This window comes from Narcine bancroftii, chromosome 3 (genome assembly GCF_036971445.1).
Source record: "Narcine bancroftii isolate sNarBan1 chromosome 3, sNarBan1.hap1, whole genome shotgun sequence".
Lineage (NCBI taxonomy): Eukaryota > Metazoa > Chordata > Chondrichthyes > Torpediniformes > Narcinidae > Narcine > Narcine bancroftii.
In genome coordinates, this window is record NC_091471.1 from 316,748,550 (window position 1) to 316,771,398 (window position 22,849).

Consider the following 22,849-nt stretch of genomic DNA (forward strand, 5'->3'; position numbering starts at 1 on the left):
TACATTGGAAAAATTGGGGAATCATGGGGAACACTGCAGGACAGAGGGGAAACAAGGGAGCAGGTGGAACGGATTGGAAAAAATGGGGAATCATGAAGGACAATGCAGGACAGAGGGGAAAGAAAAGGCACAGGGGGAACGGATTGGAAAAAGTGGGGAACTGTGGGGAACACTGCAGAACAGAGGGGAACCAATGGGAGCAGAGCGAACAGATTGGAAAAAAGTGGGAACTGTGGGGAAAACTGCAGAACAGAGGGGAACCAAAGGGATCAGGGGGGACGGATTGGAAGAAGGGGGGAACCGTGTAGAACACTGCAGGAAAGAGGGGAACCAAAGGGAGCTGGGGGAACGGATTGGAAAAAGTGGGTTACTGTATGGAAAACTGCAGAACAGAGGGGAACCAAAGGGAGCAGGGGGAACAGATTCGAAAAAGTGGGGAAACATGGGGAACACTGCAGAACAGAGGGGAACCAAAAGATCAGGGAAAAGGGATTGGAAAAACTGGGAAACAATGGAGGACAGTGCAGGTCGGAGGGGAACCAAAAGGAGCATGGGAACAGATTGGAAAAAATGTGGAGAACCATGGGGAACACTGCAGAACAGAGAGGACCCAAAGTGAGCAGAGGGAAGAACTCGGAAAAGTGGGGAACCGTGGGGAACCAAAGGGAGCGGGGGAAACAGATTGGAAAAAGTGGGGAACAGTGTGGAACACTTCAGAACATAGGGGAACTAAAGGGAATATGGAGAATAGATTGGAAAAAGTGCGGAACCGTGGCGAACACTGCAAAACAGTGGGGAAAGAAAGGGAGCAGTGGGAATGGATTGGAAAAAGTTGGGAACCGTGGGAAACACTGCAGAACAGAGGGGAACGAAAGGGAGCAGGACGAACATATCGGAAAAAAGTTGAGAAGTGGCGAACACTGCAGAACAGTGGGGAACCAAAGGGAGCAGGGGGAACAGATTGCAAAAAGTGGGGAACAGTGGGGAATATTGCAGAAAAGAGGGGAAGCAAATGGAGCATGGGAACAGATTGGAAAAATCGGGGAACCGTGTGGAAAAATGCAGAACAGTGGGAAACCAAAGGGAGCAGGGAGAACGGATTGGAATATGTGGGGAACCGTGGGGAGCACTGCAGTACAGAGGGGAACTAAAGGGAGCAAGGGGAACGGATTGGAAAAGTGGGGAAATATGGGGGAAAATGCAGGACAGAGGGGAACCAAAGGGAGCAGGGGGAATGGATTGGAAAAAGTGGGTAACCGTGGGGAACACTGCAGGACAGAGGGGAACCAAAGGGAGCAGGGGGAACGGTTTGGAAAAAAAGGGTAACCGTGGGGAACACTGCAGAACACTGCGGAACCAAAGGGAGCAGGGGGAACAGCTCGGAAAAGTGGGGAACCGTGGGGAACATGCAGAATAAAGGAGAACCAAATGGAGCAGGTGGAACAGATTGGAAAAAGTGGGGAATCGTGGGGAGTTCTGCAGAACAGTGGGGAACCAAAAGGAGCAGGGGGAATGGATTGGAAAAAGTGGGGAACCGTGGAGAACATTGCAGGACAGAGGGGAAACAAAGGGAGCAGGGCGAACTGATTGGAAAAAGTGGGGAAACGTGGGGAACACTGCAGGACAGAGGGGAAACAAAGGGAGCAGGGTGAACAGATTCGAAAAAGTGTGCAACCTTGGGGAACACTGCAGAATAGAGGGGAACTAAACGGAGCAAAGGGAACAGATTGGAAAAAGTGCAGAACCATGGTGAACACTGCAAAACAGTGGGGAACCAAAGGGAGCGGGGGAAACAGATTGGAAAAAGTGGGGAACAGTGTGGAAAAATGCAGAAGAGTGAGGAAACAAAGGGAGCAGGGGGTACAGGTAGGAAAAAGTGGGGAATCGCGAAGGACAATGCAGGACAGAGGGGAAAGAAAGGGCACAGGGGGAACGGATTGGAAAAAGTGGGGAACTGTGGGGAACACTGCAGAACAGAGGGGAAACAATGGGAGCAGGGCGAACAGATTGGAAAAAGTGGGGAACGGTGTGGAAAACTGCAGAAGAGTGGAGAAACAACGGGAGCAGGGGGAACAGCTCGGAAAAGTGGGGAACCGTGGGGAACACTGCAGAATAAAGGAGAACCAAACGGAGCAGGGGGAACAGATTGGAAAAAGTGGGGAATCGTGGGGAGTTCTGCACAACATTGGGGAACCAAAAGGAGCAGGGGGAATGGATTGGAAAAAGTGGGTACCCGTGGAGAACACTGCAGGGCAGAGGGGAACCAAAGGGAGCAGGGGGAACAGATTGGAAAAAGTGGGGAATCGTGGAGAGTTCTGCAGAACAGTGGGGAACCAAAGGGAGCAGGGGGAATGGATTGGAAAAAGTGGGTAACCGTGGAGAACACTGCAGGGCAGAGGGGAAACAAAGGGAGCAGGGGGAACGGTTTGGAAAAAGTGGGTAACCGTGGGGAACACTGCAGAACACTGCGGAACCAAAGGGAGCAGGGGGAACAGCTCGGAAAAGTGGGGAACCGTGGGGAACACTGCAGAATAAAGGTGAACCAAACGGAGCAGGGGGAACAGATTGGAAAAAGTGGGGAATCGTGGAGAGTTCTGCAGAACAGTGGGGAACCAAAAGGAGCAGGGGGAATGGATTGGAAAAAGTGGGGAAACGTGGGGAACACTGCAGGACAGAGGGGAAACAAAGGGAGCAGGGTGAACAGATTCGAAAAAGTGTGCAACCTTGGGGAACACTGCAGAATAGAGGGGAACTAAACGGAGCAAAGGGAACAGATTGGAAAAAGTGCAGAACCATGGCGAACACTGCACAACAGTGGGGAACCAAAGGGAGCAGCGGGAACGGATTGGAAAAAGTGGGGAACCGTGGGAAACACTGCAGAACAGAGGGGAACGAAATGGAGCACGGCGAGCATCTCGGAAAGAAGTTGAGAAGTGGGGAACACTGCAGGACAGAGGGGAACCAAAGGGGGCAGGGGGAACAGATTGGATAAAGTGGGGAACTGTGAAGAACACTGCAGAAAGAGAGGAACCAAAGCGATCACGGCGAACAAATTTGAAAATAGTGGAAAAGTGGGGAATACTGCAGAACAGTGGGGAACCAAAGGGAGCGGGGGGTATACATCGGAAAAATTGCGGAACCGTGGGGAACACTGCAGAACAGAGGGGAACCAATGGAGCAGGTGGAACGGATTGGAAAAAGTGGGGAATTGCGAAGGACAATACAGGACAGAGGGGAAAGAAAGGGCACAGGGGGAACGGATTGGAAAAAGTGGGGAACTGTGTGGAACACTGCAGAACCGAGGGGAAACAATGGGAGCAGGGCGAACAGATTGGAAAAAGTGGGGAACGGTGTGGAAAAATGCAGAAGAGTGGAGAAACAACGGGAGCAGGGTGAACGGATTGGAAAAAGTGGGGAAGTGTTTGGAACACTGCAGAACAGAGCGGAAACAAAGGAAGCAGGGGGAACGGATTGGAAAAAGTGGGGAATCGTTAGGAACACAGCACTACAGAGGGTAACCAAAGGAGCACGGGTAAGAGATTGGAAAAATTGGGAAACAATGGAGGACAGTGCAGGACGGAGGGGAACCAAAGGGAGAAGGGGGAACAGATTGGAAAACGTGGGGAACAGTGGGGAACACTGTAGAAAAGAGGGGAACGAAAGAGAGCACGGCGAACAGATTGGAAAAAGTGTGGAGCCGTGGGGAACACTGCAGGACAGAGGGGAACCAAAGGGAGCAGGGAGAACAGATTGGAAAAGTGGGGAAATATGGGGTAAAATGCAGGACAGAGGGGAACCAAAGGGAGCAGGGGGAATGGATTGGAAAAAGTGGGTACCCGTGGAGAACACTGCAGGGCAGAGGGGAACCAAAGGGAGCAGGGGGAACGGTTTGGAAAAAGTGGGTAACCGTGGGGAACACTGCAGAACACTGCGGAACCAAAGGGAGCAGGGGGAACAGCTCGGAAAAGTGGGGAACCGTGGGGAACACTGCAGAATAAAGGAGAACCAAACGAAGCAGGGTGAACAGATTGGAAAAAGTGGGGAATCGTGGGGAGTTCTGCAGAACATTGGGGAACCCAAAGGAGCAGGGGGAATGGATTGGAATAAGTGGGTACCCGTGGAGAACACTGCAGGGCAGAGGGGAACCAAAGGGAGCAGGGGGAACAGATTGGAAAAAGTGGGGAATCGTGGAGAGTTCTGCAGAACAGTGGGGAACCAAAGGGAGCAGGGGGAATGGATTGGAAAAAGTGGGTAACCGTGGAGAACACTGCAGGGCAGAGGGGAACCAAAGGGAGCAGGGGGAACGGTTTGGAAAAAGTGGGTAACCGTGGGGAACACTGCAGAACACTGCGGAACCAAAGGGAGCAGGGGGAACGGTTTGGAAAAAGTGGGTAACCGTGGGGAACACTGCAGAACACTGCGGAACCAAAGGGAGCAGGGGGAACAGCTCGGAAAAGTGGGGAACCGTGGGGAACACTGCAGAATAAAGGTGAAACAAACGGAGCAGGGGGAACAGATTGGAAAAAGTGGGGAATCGTGGAGAGTTCTGCAGAACAGTGGGGAACCAAAAGGAGCAGGGGGAATGGATTGGAAAAAGTGGGGAAACGTGGGGAACACTGCAGGACAGAGGGGAAACAAAGGGAGCAGGGTGAACAGATTCAAAAAAGTGTGCAACCTTGGGGAACACTGCAGAATAGAGGGGAACTAAACGGAGCAAAGGGAACAGATTGGAAAAAGTGCAGAACCATGGCGAACACTGCAAAACAGTGGGGAACCAAAGGGAGCAGCGGGAACGGATTGGAAAAACTGGGGAACCGTGGGAAACACTGCAGAACAGAGGGGAACGAAATGGAGCACGGCGAGCATATCGGAAAGAATTTGAGAAGTGGGGAACACTGCAGGACAGAGGGGAACCAAAGGGAGCAGGGGGAACGGATTGGAAAAAGTGGGGAATTGCGAAGGACAATGCAGGACAGAGGGGAAAGAAAGGGCACAGGGGGAACGGATTGGAAAAAGTGGGGAACTGTGTGGAACACTGCAGAACCGAGGGGAAACAATGGGAGCAGGGCGAACAGATTGGAAAAAGTGGGGAACGGTGTGGAAAAATGCAGAAGAGTGGAGAAACAACGGGAGCAGGGTGAACGGATTGGAAAAAGTGGGGAAGTGTTTGGAACACTGCAGAACAGAGCGGAAACAAAGGAAGCAGGGGGAACGGATTGGAAAAAGTGGGGAACCGTTAGGAACGCAGCACTACAGAGGGGAACCAAAGGAGCACGGGGAAGAGATTGGAAAAATTGGGAAACAATGGAGGACAGTGCAGGACGGAGGGGAACCAAAGGGAGCAGGGGGAACAGATTGGAAAAAGTGGGGAACTGTGGGGAACACTGTTGAACAGAGGGGAACCAAAGAGAGCACGGCGAACAGATTGGAAAAAGTGTGGAGGCGTGGGGAACACTGCAGGACAGAGGGGAACCAAAGGGAGCAGGGAGAACAGATTGGAAAAATTGGGGAATCCTGGGAAACACTGCAGAAAAGAGGGGAACCAAAGGGAGCAGGGGGAACAGATTGGAAAAAATGTGGAGAACAGTGGGGAAACTGCAGAACAGAGGGGAACCAAAGGGAGCAGGGGAAAAAGATTGGAAAAAGTGGGGAACAGTGTGGAAAATGCAGAAGAGTGAGGAAACAAAGGGAGCAGGGGGTATACATTGGAAAAAGTGGGGAACTGTGGGGAACACTGTAGAACGGAGGGGAACCAAAGAGAGCACGGCGAACAGATTGTAAAAAGTGTGGAGCCATGGCGAACACTGCAGGACAGAGGGGAACCAAAGGGAGCAGGGAGAACAGATTGGAAAAAGTTGGGAATCTTGGGGAACACTGCAGAAAAGAGGGGAACCAAAGGGATCAGGGGGAACAGATTGGAAAAATTTGGAGAACCGTGGGGAAACTGCAGAACAGAGGGGAACCAAAGGCGCAGGGTTAACAGATTGGAAAAAATTGGGGAACTGTCTGGAACACAGCAGAACAGAGGGGAAAAAAAGGGAGCATGGGAACAAATTGGAAAAAATGTGGAGAACCATGGAGAACACTGCAGAACAGAGAGGACCCAAAGGGAGCAGAGGGAAGAACTCGGAAAAGTGGGGAACCGTGGGGAACACTGCAGAATAGAGGGGAACCAAGAGAGCAGGGGGAACGGATTGGAAAAAGTGGGGAACTGTGAAGAACACTGCAGACAGAGAGGAACCAAAGCGAGCACGGCGAACAAATTGGAAAATAGTGGAGAAGTGGGGAACACTGCAGAACAGTGGGGAACCAAAGGGAGCGGGGGAAACAGATTGGAAAAAGTGGGGAAGTGTGGAAAATGCAGAAGAGTGAGGAAACAAAGGGAGCAGGGGGAACAGATTGGAAAAAGTGGGGAACGGTGTGGAAAATGCAGAAGAGTGAGGAAAAAAAAGGGAGCAGGGGGAACAGATTGGAAAAAAAGTGGGGAACCGTGGAGAACACTGCAGAACAGAGGGGGAAAAAAGGGAGAAGGGGAACAGATTGGAAAAAATGTGAAGAACCGTGGGGAACACTGCAGAACAGAGGGGAACCAAAGGAGCAAGGGCAACTGATTAGAAAAAGAGGGGAACCATGGGGAACACTGCAGAACAGAGGGGAACCGAATGGAGTACGGGGTACAGATTGGAAAAATTTGGGGATTATGTGGAAATGTACAGAACAGTGGGGAACCAAAGGGAGCAGGGGGAACGGAGTGGAAAAAATGGGGAACCGTGGGGAACACTGCAGAACAGAGGGGAACCAAACGGAGCAGGGGGAACGGATTGGATAAAGTGGGGAACTGTGAAGAACACTGCAGACAGAGGAACCAAAGCGATCATGGCGAACAAATTGGAAAATAGAGAAGTGGGGAATACTGCAGAACAGTGGGGAACCAAAGGGAGCGGGGAAAACAGAGTGGAAAAAGTGGTGAACAGTGTGGAAAAATGCAGAAGAGTGAGGAAACAAAGGGAGCACGGCGAACAGATTGGAAAAAATGTGGAACCGTGGGGAACACTGCAGGACAGAGGGGAACCAAAGGGAACAGGAGGTACAGGTTGGAAAAAGTGGGGAACCGTTGGCGAACACTGCAGAACAGTGGAGAACCAAAGGGAGCAGGGGGAACAGATTGCAAAAAGTGGTGAACAGTGGGGAATATTGCAGAAAAGAGGGGAAGCAAATGGAGCATGGGAACAGATTGGAAAAATCAGGGAACCGTGTGGAAAAATGCAGAACAGTGGGAAACAAAGGGAGCAGGGAGAACGGATTGGAAAATGTGGGGAACCGTGGGGAGCACTGCAGTACAGAGGGGAACTAAAGGGAGCAGGGGGAAAGGATTGGAAAAAGTGGGTAACCGTGGGAAACACTGCAGGACAGAGGGGAAACAACGGGAGCAGGGTGTACGGATTGGAAAAAGTGGGGAAGTGTTTGGAACACTGCAGAACAGAGCGGAAACAAAGGAAGCAGGGGGAACGGATTGGAAAAAGTGGGGAATCGTTAGGAACACAGCACTACAGAGGGTAACCAAAGGAGCACGGGTAAGAGATTGGAAAAATTGGGAAACAATGGAGGACAGTGCAGGACGGAGGGGAACCAAAGGGAGAAGGGGGAACAGATTGGAAAACGTGGGGAACAGTGGGGAACACTGTAGAAAAGAGGGGAACGAAAGAGAGCACGGCGAACAGATTGGAAAAAGTGTGGAGCCGTGGGGAACACTGCAGGACAGAGGGGAACCAAAGGGAGCAGGGAGAACAGATTGGAAAAGTGGGGAAATATGGGGCAAAATGCAGGACAGAGGGGAACCAAAGGGAGCAGGGGGAATGGATTGGAAAAAGTGGGTACCCGTGGAGAACACTGCAGGGCAGAGGGGAACCAAAGGGAGCAGGGGGAACGGTTTGGAAAAAGTGGGTAACCGTGGGGAACACTGCAGAACACTGCGGAACCAAAGGGAGCAGGGGGAACAGCTCGGAAAAGTGGGGAACCGTGGGGAACACTGCAGAATAAAGGAGAACCAAACGAAGCAGGGTGAACAGATTGGAAAAAGTGGGGAATCGTGGGGAGTTCTGCAGAACATTGGGGAACCAAAAGGAGCAGGGGGAATGGATTGGAATAAGTGGGTACCCGTGGAGAACACTGCAGGGCAGAGGGGAACCAAAGGGAGCAGGGGGAACAGATTGGAAAAAGTGGGGAATCGTGGAGAGTTCTGCAGAACAGTGGGGAACCAAAGGGAGCAGGGGGAATGGATTGGAAAAAGTGGGTAACCGTGGAGAACACTGCAGGGCAGAGGGGAACCAAAGGGAGCAGGGGGAACGGTTTGGAAAAAGTGGGTAACCGTGGGGAACACTGCAGAACACTGCGGAACCAAAGGGAGCAGGGGGAACGGTTTGGAAAAAGTGGGTAACCGTGGGGAACACTGCAGAACACTGCGGAACCAAAGGGAGCAGGGGGAACAGCTCGGAAAAGTGGGGAACCGTGGGGAACACTGCAGAATAAAGGTGAAACAAACGGAGCAGGGGGAACAGATTGGAAAAAGTGGGGAATCGTGGAGAGTTCTGCAGAACAGTGGGGAACCAAAAGGAGCAGGGGGAATGGATTGGAAAAAGTGGGGAAACGTGGGGAACACTGCAGGACAGAGGGGAAACAAAGGGAGCAGTGTGAACAGATTCGAAAAAGTGTGCAACCTTGGGGAACACTGCAGAATAGAGGGGAACTAAACGGAGCAAAGGGAACAGATTGGAAAAAGTGCAGAACCATGGCGAACACTGCAAAACAGTGGGGAACCAAAGGGAGCAGCGGGAACGGATTGGAAAAAGTTGGGAACCGTGGGAAACACTGCAGAACAGAGGGGAACGAAATGGAGCACGGCGAGCATATCGGAAAGAATTTGAGAAGTGGGGAACACTGCAGGACAGTTGGGAACCAAAGGGAGCAGGGGGAACGGATTGGAAAAAGTGGGGAATTGCGAAGGACAATGCAGGACAGAGGGGAAAGAAAGGGCACAGGGGGAACGGATTGGAAAAAGTGGGGAACTGTGTGGAACACTGCAGAACCGAGGGGAAACAATGGGAGCAGGGCGAACAGATTGGAAAAAGTGGGGAACGGTGTGGAAAAATGCAGAAGAGTGGAGAAACAACGGGAGCAGGGTGAACGGATTGGAAAAAGTGGGGAAGTGTGTGGAACACTGCAGAACAGAGCGGAAACAAAGGAAGCAGGGGGAACGGATTGGAAAAAGTGGGGAACCGTTAGGAACACAGCACTACAGAGGGGAACCAAAGGAGCACGGGGAAGAGATTGGAAAAATTGGGAAACAATGGAGGACAGTGCAGGACGGAGGGGAACCAAAGGGAGCAGGGGGAACAGATTGGAAAAAGTGGGGAACTGTGGGGAACACTATTGAACAGAGGGGAACCAAAGAGAGCACGGCGAACAGATTGGAAAAAGTGTGGAGGCGTGGGGAACACTGCAGGACAGAGGGGAACCAAAGGGAGCAGGGAGAACAGATTGGAAAAATTGGGGAATCCTGGGAAACACTGCAGAAAAGAGGGGAACCAAAGGGAGCAGGGGGAACAGATTGGAAAAAATGTGGAGAACAGTGGGGAAACTGCAGAACAGAGGGGAACCAAAGGGAGCAGGGGAAAAAGATTGGAAAAAGTGGGGAACAGTGTGGAAAATGCAGAAGAGTGAGGAAACAAAGGGAGCAGGGGGTATACATTGGAAAAAGTGGGGAACTGTGGGGAACACTGTAGAACGGAGGGGAACCAAAGAGAGCACGGCGAACAGATTGTAAAAAGTGTGGAGCCATGGCGAACACTGCAGGACAGAGGGGAACCAAAGGGAGCAGGGAGAACAGATTGGAAAAAGTTGGGAATCTTGGGGAACACTGCAGAAAAGAGGGGAACCAAAGGGATCAGGGGGAACAGATTGGAAAAATTTGGAGAACCGTGGGGAAACTGCAGAACAGAGGGGAACCAAAGGCGCAGGGTTAACAGATTGGAAAAAATTGGGGAACTGTCTGGAACACAGCAGAACAGAGGGGAAAAAAAGGGAGCATGGGAACAAATTGGAAAAAATGTGGAGAACCATGGAGAACACTGCAGAACAGAGAGGACCCAAAGGGAGCAGAGGGAAGAACTCGGAAAAGTGGGGAACCGTGGGGAACACTGCAGAATAGAGGGGAACCAAGAGAGCAGGGGGAACGGATTGGAAAAAGTGGGGAACTGTGAAGAACACTGCAGACAGAGAGGAACCAAAGCGAGCACGGCGAACAAATTGGAAAATAGTGGAGAAGTGGGGAACACTGCAGAACAGTGGGGAACCAAAGGGAGCGGGGGAAACAGATTGGAAAAAGTGGGGAAGTGTGGAAAATGCAGAAGAGTGAGGAAACAAAGGGAGCAGGGGGAACAGATTGGAAAAAGTGGGGAACGGTGTGGAAAATGCAGAAGAGTGAGGAAAAAAAAGGGAGCAGGGGGAACAGATTGGAAAAAAAGTGGGGAACCGTGGAGAACACTGCAGAACAGAGGGGGAAAAAAGGGAGAAGGGGAACAGATTGGAAAAAATGTGAAGAACCGTGGGGAACACTGCAGAACAGAGGGGAACCAAAGGAGCAAGGGCAACTGATTAGAAAAAGAGGGGAACCATGGGGAACACTGCAGAACAGAGGGGAACCGAATGGAGTACGGGGTACAGATTGGAAAAATTTGGGGATTATGTGGAAATGTACAGAACAGTGGGGAACCAAAGGGAGCAGGGGGAACGGAGTGGAAAAAATGGGGAACCGTGGGGAACACTGCAGAACAGAGCGGAACCAAACGGAGCAGGGGGAACGGATTGGATAAAGTGGGGAACTGTGAAGAACACTGCAGACAGAGGAACCAAAGCGATCATGGCGAACAAATTGGAAAATAGAGAAGTGGGGAATACTGCAGAACAGTGGGGAACCAAAGGGAGCGGGGAAAACAGAGTGGAAAAAATGTGGAACCGTGGGGAACACTGCAGGACAGAGGGGAACCAAAGGGAACAGGAGGTACAGGTTGGAAAAAGTGGGGAACCGTTGGCGAACACTGCAGAACAGTGGGGAACCAAAGGGAGCAGGGGGAACAGATTGCAAAAAGTGGTGAACAGTGGGGAATATTGCAGAAAAGAGGGGAAGCAAATGGAGCATGGGAACAGATTGGAAAAATCAGGGAACCGTGTGGAAAAATGCAGAACAGTGGGAAACAAAGGGAGCATGGAGAACGGATTGGAAAATGTGGGGAACCGTGGGGAGCACTGCAGTACAGAGGGGAACTAAAGGGAGCAGGGGGAAAGGATTGGAAAAAGTGGGTAACCGTGGGAAACACTGCAGGACAGAGGGGAACCAAAGGGAGCAGGGGGAATGGATTGGAAAAAGTGGGTAACCGTGGGAAACACTGCAGGACAGAGGGGAACCAAAGGGAGCAGGGGAAACGGTTTGCAAAAAGTGGGTAATCGTGGGGAAAACTGCAGAACACTGCGGAACCAAAGGGAGCAGGGGGAACAGCTCGGAAAAGTGGGGAACCGTGGGGAACACTGCAGAATAAAGGAGAACCAAACGGAGCAGGGGGAACAGATTGGAAAAAGTGGGGAATCGTGGGGAGTTCTGCAGAACAGTGGGGAACCAAAAGGAGTAGGGGGAATGATTTGGAAAAAGTGGGGAACCGTGGAGAACATTGCAGGACAGAGGGGAAACAAAGGGAGCAGGGGGAACGGATTGGATAAAGTGGGGAACTGTGAAGAACACTGCAGACAGAGAGGAACCAAAGCGATCATGGCGAACAAATTGGAAAATAGTGGAGAAGTGGGGAATACTGCAGAACAGTGGGGAACCAAAGGGAGCGGGGAAAACAGAGTGGAAAAAGTGGGGAACAGTGTGGAAAAATGAAGAAGAGTGAGGAAACAAAGGGAGCAGGGGGTATACATTGGAAAAATTGGGGAACCATGGGGAACACTGCAGAACAGAGGGGAACCAAGGGAGCAGGTGGAACGGATTGGAAAAAGTGGGGAACTGTGTGGAAAAATGCAGAAGAGTGGGGAACAAAGGGAGCAGGGAGAACGGATTGGAAAAAGTCGGGGACCGTGGAGAACACTGCAGAACAGAAGGGAAACAAAGGGAGCAGGGGTAACGGATTGGAAAATGTGGGGAACTGTATAGAAAACTGCAGAATAGAAGGGAACCAATGGGAGCAGGGGGAAAGGATTGGATAAAGTGGGGAACTGTGAAGAACACTGCAGAAAGAGAGGAACCAAAGCGATCACGGCGAACAAATTCGAAAATAGTGGAAAAGTGGGGAATACTGCAGAACGATGGGGAACCAAAGAGAGCGGGGGAAACAGATTGGAAAAAGTGGGGAACCGTGGAGAACATTGCAGGACAGAGGGGAAACAAAGGGAGCAGGGGGAACGGATTGGATAAAGTGGGGAACTGTGAAGAACACTGCAGACAGAGAGGAAACAAAGCGATCATGGCGAACAAATTGGAAAATAGTGGAGAATTGGGGAATACTGCAGAACGGTGGGGAACCAAAGAGAGCGGGGGAAACAGATTGGAAAAAGTGGGGAACCGTGGAGAACATTGCAGGACAGAGGGGAAACAAAGGGAGCAGGGGGAACGGATTGGATAAAGTGGGGAACTGTGAAGAACACTGCAGACAGAGAGGAACCAAAGCGATCATGGCGAACAAATTGGAAAATAGTGGAGAAGTGGGGAATACTGCAGAACAGTGGGGAACCAAAGGGAGCAGGTGGAACGGATTGGAAAAAGTGGGGAACTGTGTGGAAAAATGCAGAAGAGTGGGGAACAAAGGGAGCAGGGAGAACGGATTGGAAAAAGTCGGGGACCGTGGAGAACACTGCAGAACAGAAGGGAAACAAAGGGAGCAGGGGTAACGGATTGGAAAATGTGGGGAACTGTATAGAAAACTGCAGAATAGAGGGGAACCAATGGGAGCAGGGGGAAAGGATTGGATAAAGTGGGGAACTGTGAAGAACACTGCAGAAAGAGAGGAACCAAAGCGATCACGGCGAACAAATTCGAAAATAGTGGAAAAGTGGGGAATACTGCAGAACGGTGGGGAACCAAAGAGAGCGGGGGAAACAGATTGGAAAAAGTGGGGAACAGTGTGGAAAAATGCAGAAGAGTGAGGAAAAAAAAAGGGAGCAGGGGATACAGATTGGAAAAAGTGGGCAACGGTGTGAAAAATGCAGAAGTGAGTGGAACCAAAGGAGCAGGGGGAAACAGATTGGAAAAAGTGGGGAACAGTGTGGAAAAATGCAGAAGAGTGAGGAAACAAAGGGAGCAGGGGGAACAGATTGGAAAAAGTGGGGAACGGTGTGGAAAATGCAGAAGAGTGAGGAAACAAAGGGAGCAGGGGGTATACATTGGAAAAATTGGGGAACCATGGGGAACACTGCAGAACAGAGGGGAACCAAGGGAGCAGGAGGAACGGATTGGAAAAAGTGGGGAACTGTGTGGAAAAATGCAGAAGAGTGGGGAACAAAGGGAGCAGGGTGAACAGATTCGAAAAAGTGTGCAACCTTGGGGAACACTGCAGAATAGAGGGGAACTAAACGGAGCAAAGGGAACAGATTGGAAAAAGTGCAGAACCATGGCGAACACTGCACAACAGTGGGGAACCAAAGGGAGCAGCGGGAACGGATTGGAAAAAGTGGGGAACCGTGGGAAACACTGCAGAACAGAGGGGAACGAAATGGAGCACGGCGAGCATCTCGGAAAGAAGTTGAGAAGTGGGGAACACTGCAGGACAGAGGGGAACCAAAGGGAGCAGGGGGAACGGATTGGATAAAGTGGGGAACTGTGAAGAACACTGCAGAAAGAGAGGAACCAAAGCGATCACGGCGAACAAATTTGAAAATAGTGGAAAAGTGGGGAATACTGCAGAACAGTGGGGAACCAAAGGGAGCGGGGGGTATACATCGGAAAAACTGCGGAACCGTGGGGAACACTGCAGAACAGAGGGGAACCAATGGAGCAGGTGGAACGGATTGGAAAAAGTGGGGAATTGCGAAGGACAATACAGGACAGAGGGGAAAGAAAGGGCACAGGGGGAACGGATTGGAAAAAGTGGGGAACTGTGTGGAACACTGCAGAACTGAGGGGAAACAATGGGAGCAGGGCGAACAGATTGGAAAAAGTGGGGAACGGTGTGGAAAAATGCAGAAGAGTGGAGAAACAACGGGAGCAGGGTGAACGGATTGGAAAAAGTGGGGAATCGTTAGGAACACAGCACTACAGAGGGTAACCAAAGGAGCACGGGTAAGAGATTGGAAAAATTGGGAAACAATGGAGGACAGTGCAGGACGGAGGGGAACCAAAGGGAGAAGGGGGAACAGATTGGAAAACGTGGGGAACAGTGGGGAACACTGTAGAAAAGAGGGGAACGAAAGAGAGCACGGCGAACAGATTGGAAAAAGTGTGGAGCCGTGGGGAACACTGCAGGACAGAGGGGAACCAAAGGGAGCAGGGAGAACAGATTGGAAAAGTGGGGAAATATGGGGCAAAATGCAGGACAGAGGGGAACCAAAGGGAGCAGGGGGAATGGATTGGAAAAAGTGGGTACCCGTGGAGAACACTGCAGGGCAGAGGGAAACCAAAGGGAGCAGGGGGAACGGTTTGGAAAAAGTGGGTAACCGTGGGGAACACTGCAGAACACTGCGGAACCAAAGGGAGCAGGGGGAACAGCTCGGAAAAGTGGGGAACCGTGGGGAACACTGCAGAATAAAGGAGAACCAAACGAAGAAGGGTGAACAGATTGGAAAAAGTGGGGAATCGTGGGGAGTTCTGCAGAACATTGGGGAACCAAAAGGAGCAGGGGGAATGGATTGGAATAAGTGGGTACCCGTGGAGAACACTGCAGGGCAGAGGGGAACCAAAGGGAGCAGGGGGAACAGATTGGAAAAAGTGGGGAATCGTGGAGAGTTCTGCAGAACAGTGGGGAACCAAAGGGAGCAGGGGGAATGGATTGGAAAAAGTGGGTAACCGTGGAGAACACTGCAGGGCAGAGGGGAACCAAAGGGAGCAGGGGGAACGGTTTGGAAAAAGTGGGTAACCGTGGGGAACACTGCAGAACACTGCAGAACCAAAGGGAGCAGGGGGAACGGTTTGGAAAAAGTGGGTAACCGTGGGGAACACTGCAGAACACTGCGGAACCAAAGGGAGCAGGGGGAACAGCTCGGAAAAGTGGGGAACCGTGGGGAACACTGCAGAATAAAGGTGAAACAAACGGAGCAGGGGGAACAGATTGGAAAAAGTGGGGAATCGTGGAGAGTTCTGCAGAACAGTGGGGAACCAAAAGGAGCAGGGGGACTGGATTGGAAAAAGTGGGGAAACGTGGGGAACACTGCAGGACAGAGGGGAAACAAAGGGAGCAGGGTGAACAGATTCGAAAAAGTGTGCAACCTTGGGGAACACTGCAGAATAGAGGGGAACTAAACGGAGCAAAGGGAACAGATTGGAAAAAGTGCAGAACCATGGCGAACACTGCAAAACAGTGGGGAACCAAAGGGAGCAGCGGGAACGGATTGGAAAAAGTGGGGAACCGTGGGAAACACTGCAGAACAGAGGGGAACGAAATGGAGCACGGCGAGCATATCGGAAAGAATTTGAGAAGTGGGGAACACTGCAGGACAGAGGGGAACCAAAGGGAGCAGGGGGAAAGGGTTGGATAAAGTGGGAAACTGTGAAGAACATTGCAGAAAGAGAGGAACCAAAGCGATCACGGCGAACAAATTTGAAAATAGTGGAAAAGTGGGGAATACTGCAGAACAGTGGGGAACCAAAGGGAGCGGGGGGTATACATTGGAAAAATTGCGGAACCGTGGGGAACACTGCAGAACAGAGGGGAACCAACGGAGCAGGTGGAACGGATTGGAAAAAGTGGGGAATTGCGAAGGACAATGCAGGACAGAGGGGAAAGAAAGGGCACAGGGGGAACGGATTGGAAAAAGTGGGGAACTGTGTGGAACACTGCAGAACCGAGGGGAAACAATGGGAGCAGGGCGAACAGATTGGAAAAAGTGGGGAACGGTGTGGAAAAATGCAGAAGAGTGGAGAAACAACGGGAGCAGGGTGAACGGATTGGAAAAAGTGGGGAAGTGTTTGGAACACTGCAGAACAGAGCGGAAACAAAGGAAGCAGGGGGAACGGATTGGAAAAAGTGGGGAACCGTTAGGAACACAGCACTACAGAGGGGAACCAAAGGAGCACGGGGAAGAGATTGGAAAAATTGGGAAACAATGGAGGACAGTGCAGGACGGAGGGGAACCAAAGGGAGCAGGGGGAACAGATTGGAAAAAGTGGGGAACTGTGGGGAACACTGTTGAACAGAGGGGAACCAAAGAGAGCACGGCGAACAGATTGGAAAAAGTGTGGAGGCGTGGGGAACACTGCAGGACAGAGGGGAACCAAAGGGAGCAGGGAGAACAGATTGGAAAAATTGGGGAATCCTGGGAAACACTGCAGAAAAGAGGGGAACCAAAGGGAGCAGGGGGAACAGATTGGAAAAAATGTGGAGAACAGTGGGGAAACTGCAGAACAGAGGGGAACCAAAGGGAGCAGGGGAAAAAGATTGGAAAAAGTGGGGAACAGTGTGGAAAATGCAGAAGAGTGAGGAAACAAAGGGAGCAGGGGGTATACATTGGAAAAAGTGGGGAACTGTGGGGAACACTGTAGAACGGAGGGGAACCAAAGAGAGCACGGCGAACAGATTGTAAAAAGTGTGGAGCCATGGCGAACACTGCAGGACAGAGGGGAACCAAAGGGAGCAGGGAGAACAGATTGGAAAAAGTTGGAGAACCGTGGGGAAACTGCAGAACAGAGGGGAACCAAAGGCGCAGGGTTAACAGATGGGAAAAAATTGGGGAACTGTCTGGAACACAGCAGAACAGAGGGGAAAAAAAGGGAGCATGGGAACAAATTGGAAAAAATGTGGAGAACCATGGAGAACACTGCAGAACAGAGAGGACCCAAAGGGAGCAGAGGGAAGAACTCGGAAAAGTGGGGAACCGTGGGGAACACTGCAGAATAGAGGGGAACCAAGAGAGCAGGGGGAACGGATTGGAAAAAGTGGGGAACTGTGAAGAACACTGCAGACAGAGAGGAACCAAAGCGAGCACGGCGAACAAATTGGAAAATAGTGGAGAAGTGGGGAACACTGCAGAACAGTGGGGAACCAAAGGGAGCGGGGGAAACAGATTGGAAAAAGTGGGGAAGTGTGGAAAATGCAGAAGAGTGAGGAAACAAAGGGAGCAGGGGGAACAGATTGGAAAAAGTGGGGAACGGTGTGGAAAATGCAGAAGAGTGAGGAAAAAAAAGGGAGCAGGGGGAACAGATTGGAAAAAAAGTGGGGAACCGTGGAGAACACTGCAGAACAGAGGGGGAAAAAAGGGAGAAGGGGAACAGATTGGAAAAAATGTGAAGAACCGTGGGGAACACTGCAGAACAGAGGGGAACCAAAGGAGCAAGGGCAACTGATTAGAAAAAGAGGGGAACCATGGGGAACACTGCAGAACAGAGGGGAACCGAATGGAGTACGGGGTACAGATTGGAAAAATTTGGGGATTATGTGGAAATGTACAGAACAGTGGGGAACCAAAGGGAGCAGGGGGAACGGAGTGGAAAAAATGGGGAACCGTGGGGAACACTGCAGAACAGAGGGGAACCAAACGGAGCAGGGGGAAAGGATTGGATAAAGTGGGGAACTGTGAAGAACACTGCAGACAGAGGAACCAAAGCGATCATGGCGAACAAATTGGAAAATAGAGAAGTGGGGAATACTGCAGAACAGTGGGGAACCAAAGGGAGCGGGGAAAACAGAGTGGAAAAAGTGGGGAACAGTGTGGAAAAATGCAGAAGAGTGAGGAAACAAAGGGAGCACGGCGAACAGATTGGAAAAAATGTGGAACCGTGGGGAACACTGCAGGACAGAGGGGAACCAAAGGGAACAGGAGGTACAGGTTGGAAAAAGTGGGGAACCGTTGGCGAACACTGCAGAACAGTGGGGAACCAAAGGGAGCAGGGGGAACAGATTGCAAAAAGTGGTGAACAGTGGGGAATATTGCAGAAAAGAGGGGAAGCAAATGGAGCATGGGAACAGATTGGAAAAATCAGGGAACCGTGTGGAAAAATGCAGAACAGTGGGAAACAAAGGGAGCAGGGAGAACGGATTGGAAAATGTGGGGAACCGTGGGGAGCACTGCAGTACAGAGGGGAACTAAAGGGAGCAGGGGGAATGGATTGGAAAAAGTGGGTAACCGTGGGAAACACTGCAGGACAGAGGGGAACCAAAGGGAGCAGGGGGAATGGATTGGAAAAAGTGGGTAACCGTGGGAAACACTGCAGGACAGAGGGGAACCAAAGGGAGCAGGGGAAACGGTTTGGAAAAAGTGGGTAATCGTGGGGAAAACTGCAGAACACTGCGGAACCAAAGGGAGCAGGGGGAACAGCTCGGAAAAGTGGGGAACCGTGGGGAACACTGCAGAATAAAGGAGAACCAAACGGAGCAGGGGGAACAGATTGGAAAAAGTGGGGAATCGTGGGGAGTTCTGCAGAACAGTGGGGAACCAAAAGGAGTAGGGGGAATGGATTGGAAAAAGTGGGGAACCGTGGAGAACATTGCAGGACAGAGGGGAAACAAAGGGAGCAGGGGGAACGGATTGGATAAAGTGGGGAACTATGAAGAACACTGCAGACAGAGAGGAACCAAAGCGATCATGGCGAACAAATTGGAAAATAGTGGAGAAGTGGGGAATACTGCAGAACAGTGGGGAACCAAAGGGAGCGGGGAAAACAGAGTGGAAAAAGTGGGGAACAGTGTGGAAAAATGAAGAAGAGTGAGGAAACAAAGGGAGCAGGGGGTATACATTGGAAAAATTGGGGAACCATGGGGAACACTGCAGAACAGAGGGGAACCAAGGGAGCAGGTGGAACGGATTGGAAAAAGTGGGGAACTGTGTGGAAAAATGCAGAAGAGTGGGGAACAAAGGGAGCAGGGAGAACGGATTGGAAAAAGTCGGGGACCGTGGAGAACACTGCAGAACAGAAGGGAAACAAAGGGAGCAGGGGTAACGGATTGGAAAATGTGGGGAACTGTATAGAAAACTGCAGAATAGAAGGGAACCAATGGGAGCAGGGGGAAAGGATTGGATAAAGTGGGGAACTGTGAAGAACACAGCAGAAAGAGAGGAACCAAAGCGATCACGGCGAACAAATTCGAAAATAGTGGAAAAGTGGGGAATACTGCAGAACGGTGGGGAACCAAAGAGAGCGGGGGAAACAGATTGGAAAAAGTGGGGAACCGTGGAGAACATTGCAGGACAGAGGGGAAACAAAGGGAGCAGGGGGAACGGATTGGATAAAGTGGGGAACTGTGAAGAACACTGCAGACAGAGAGGAAACAAAGCGATCATGGCGAACAAATTGGAAAATAGTGTAGAATTGGGGAATACTGCAGAACGGTGGGGAACCAAAGAGAGCGGGGGAAACAGATTGGAAAAAGTGGGGAAACGTGGAGAACATTGCAGGACAGAGGGGAAACAAAGGGAGCAGGGGGAACGGATTGGATAAAGTGGGGAACTGTGAAGAACACTGCAGACAGAGAGGAACCAAAGCGATCATGGCGAACAAATTGGAAAATAGTGGAGAAGTGGGGAATACTGCAGAACAGTGGGGAACCAAAGGGAGCAGGTGGAACGGATTGGAAAAAGTGGGGAACTGTGTGGAAAAATGCAGAAGAGTGGGGAACAAAGGGAGCAGGGAGAACGGATTGGAAAAAGTCGGGGACCGTGGAGAACACTGCAGAACAGAAGGGAAACAAAGGGAGCAGGGGTAACGGATTGGAAAATGTGGGGAACTGTATAGAAAAGTGCAGAATAGAGGGGAACCAATGGGAGCAGGGGGAAAGGATTGGATAAAGTGGGGAACTGTGAAGAACACTGCAGAAAGAGAGGAACCAAAGCGATCACGGCGAACAAATTCGAAAATAGTGGAAAAGTGGGGAATACTGCAGAACGGTGGGGAACCAAAGAGAGAGGGGGAAACAGATTGGAAAAAGTGGGGAACAGTGTGGAAAAATGCAGAAGAGTGAGGAAACAAAGGGAGCAGGGGGAACAGATTGGAAAAAGTGGGGAACGGTGTGGAAAATGCAGAAGAGTGAGGAAAAAAAAAGGGAGCAGGGGATACAGATTGGAAAAAGTGGGCAACGGTGTGGAAAATGCAGAAGTGAGTGGAACCAAAGGAGCAGGGGGAAACAGATTGGAAAAAGTGGGGAACAGTGTGGAAAAATGCAGAAGAGTGAGGAAACAAAGGGAGCAGGGGGAACAGATTGGAAAAAGTGGGGAACGGTGTGGAAAATGCAGAAGAGTGAGGAAACAAAGGGAGCAGGGGGTATACATTGGAAAAATTGGGGAACCATGGGGAACACTGCAGAACAGAGGGGAACCAAGGGAGCAGGTGGAACGGATTGGAAAAAGTGGGGAACTGTGTGGAAAAATGCAGAAGAGTGGGGAACAAAGGGAGCAGGGAGAACGGATTGGAAAAAGTCGGGGACCGTGGAGAACACTGCAGAACAGAAGGGAAACAAAGGGAGCAGGGGTAACGGATTGGAAAATGTGGGGAACTGTATAGAAAACTGCAGAATAGAGGGGAACCAATGGGAGCAGGGGGAAAGGATTGGATAAAGTGGGGAACTGTGAAGAACACTGCAGAAAGAGAGGAACCAAAGCGATCACGGCGAACAAATTCGAAAATAGTGGAAAAGTGGGGAATACTGTAGAACGGTGGGGAACCAAAGAGAGCGGGGGAAACAGATTGGAAAAAGTGGGGAACAGTGTGGAAAAATGCAGAAGAGTGAGGAAACAAAGGGAGCAGGGGGAACAGATTGGAAAAAGTGGGGAACGGTGTGGAAAATGCAGAAGAGTGAGGAAAAAAAAAGGGAGCAGGGGATACAGATTGGAAAAAGTGGGCAACGGTGTGGAAAATGCAGAAGTGAGTGGAACCAAAGGAGCAGGGGGAACAGATTGGAAAAAAGTGGGGAACTGTGGAGAACACTGCAGAACAGAGGGGAAAAAAGGGAGAAGGGGAACAGATTGGAAAAAATGTGAAGAACCGTGGGGAACACTGCAGAACAGAGGGGTAGCAAAGGAGCAAGGGCAACTGATTAGAAAAAGAGGGGAACCGTGGGGAACACTGCAGAACAGAGGGGAACTGAATAGAGTACGGGGTACAGATTGGAAAAATTGGGGGATTATGTGGAAATGTACAGAACAGTGGGGAACCAAAGGGAGCAGGGGGAATGGAGTGGAAAAATGGGGAACCGTGGGGAACACTGCAGAACAGAGGGGAACCAAACGGTGCAGGGGGAACGGATTGGATAAAGTGGGGAACTGTGAAGAACACTGCAGACAGAGAGGAACCAAAGCGATCATGGCGAACAAATTGGAAAATTGTGGAGAAGTGGGGAATACTGCAGAACAGTGGGGAACCAAAGGGAGCGGGGAAAACAGAGTGGAAAAAGTGGGGAACAGTGTGGAAAAATGCAGAAGAGTGAGGAAACAAATGGAGCAGGGGGTATACATTGGAAAAATTGGGGAACCATGGGGAACAGTGCAGAACAGAGGCGAACCAAGGGAGCAGGTGGAACGGATTGGAAAAAGTGGGGAACTGTGTGGAAAAATGCAGAACAGTGGGGAACCAAAGGGAGCAGGGGGAATGGATTCGAAAAAGTGGGTAACGGTGGGAAACACTGCAGGACCGAGAGGAAACAAAGAGAGCAGGGCGAACTGATTGGAAAAAGTGGGGAAATGTGGGGAACACTGCAGGACAGAGGGGAAACAAAGGGAGCAGGGTGAACAGATTTGAAAAAGTGTGCAACCTTGGGGAACACTGCAGAATAGAGGGGAACTAAACGGAGCATGGGGAACAGATTGGAAAAAGTGAAGAACCATGGCGAACAGTGCAAAACAGTGGGGAACCAAAGGGAGCAGCGGGAACGGATTGGAAAAAGTGGGGAACCGTGGGAAACACTGCAGAACAGAGGGGAACGAAATGGAGCACGGCGAGCATATCGGAAAGAAGTTGAGAAGTGGGCAACACTGCAGAACAGTGGGGAACCAAAGGGAGCAGGGGGAACGGTTTGGAAAAAGTGGGGAACTGTGAAGAGCACTGCAGAAAGAGAGGAACCAAAGCGATCACGGCGAACAAATTTGAAAATAGTGGAAAAGTGGGGAATACTGCAGAACAGTGGGGAACCAAAGGGAGCGGGGGGAACTGCTCGGAAAAGTGGGGAACCGTGGGGAACACTGCAGAATAAAGGTGAACCAAACGGAGCAGGGGGAACAGATTGGAAAAAGTGGGGAATCGTGGAGAGTTCGGCAGAACATTGGGGAACCAAAAGGAGCAGGGGGAATGGATTGGAAAAAGTGGGGAAACGTGGGGAACACTGCAGGACAAAGGGGAAACAAAGGGAGCAGGGTGAACAGATTCGAAAAAGTGTGCAACCTTGGGGAACACTGCAGAATAGAGGGGAACTAAACGGAGCAAAGGGAACAGATTGGAAAAAGTGCAGAACCATGGCGAACACTGCAAAACAGTGGGGAACCAAAGGGAGCAGCGGGAACGGATTGGAAAAAGTGGGGAACCGTGGGAAACACTGCAGAACAGAGGGGAATGAAATGGAGCACGGCGAGCATATCGGAAAGAAGTTGAGAAGTGGGGAACACTGCAGGACAGAGGGGAACCAAAGGGAGCAGGGGGAACGGATTGGATAAAGTGGGGAACTGTGAA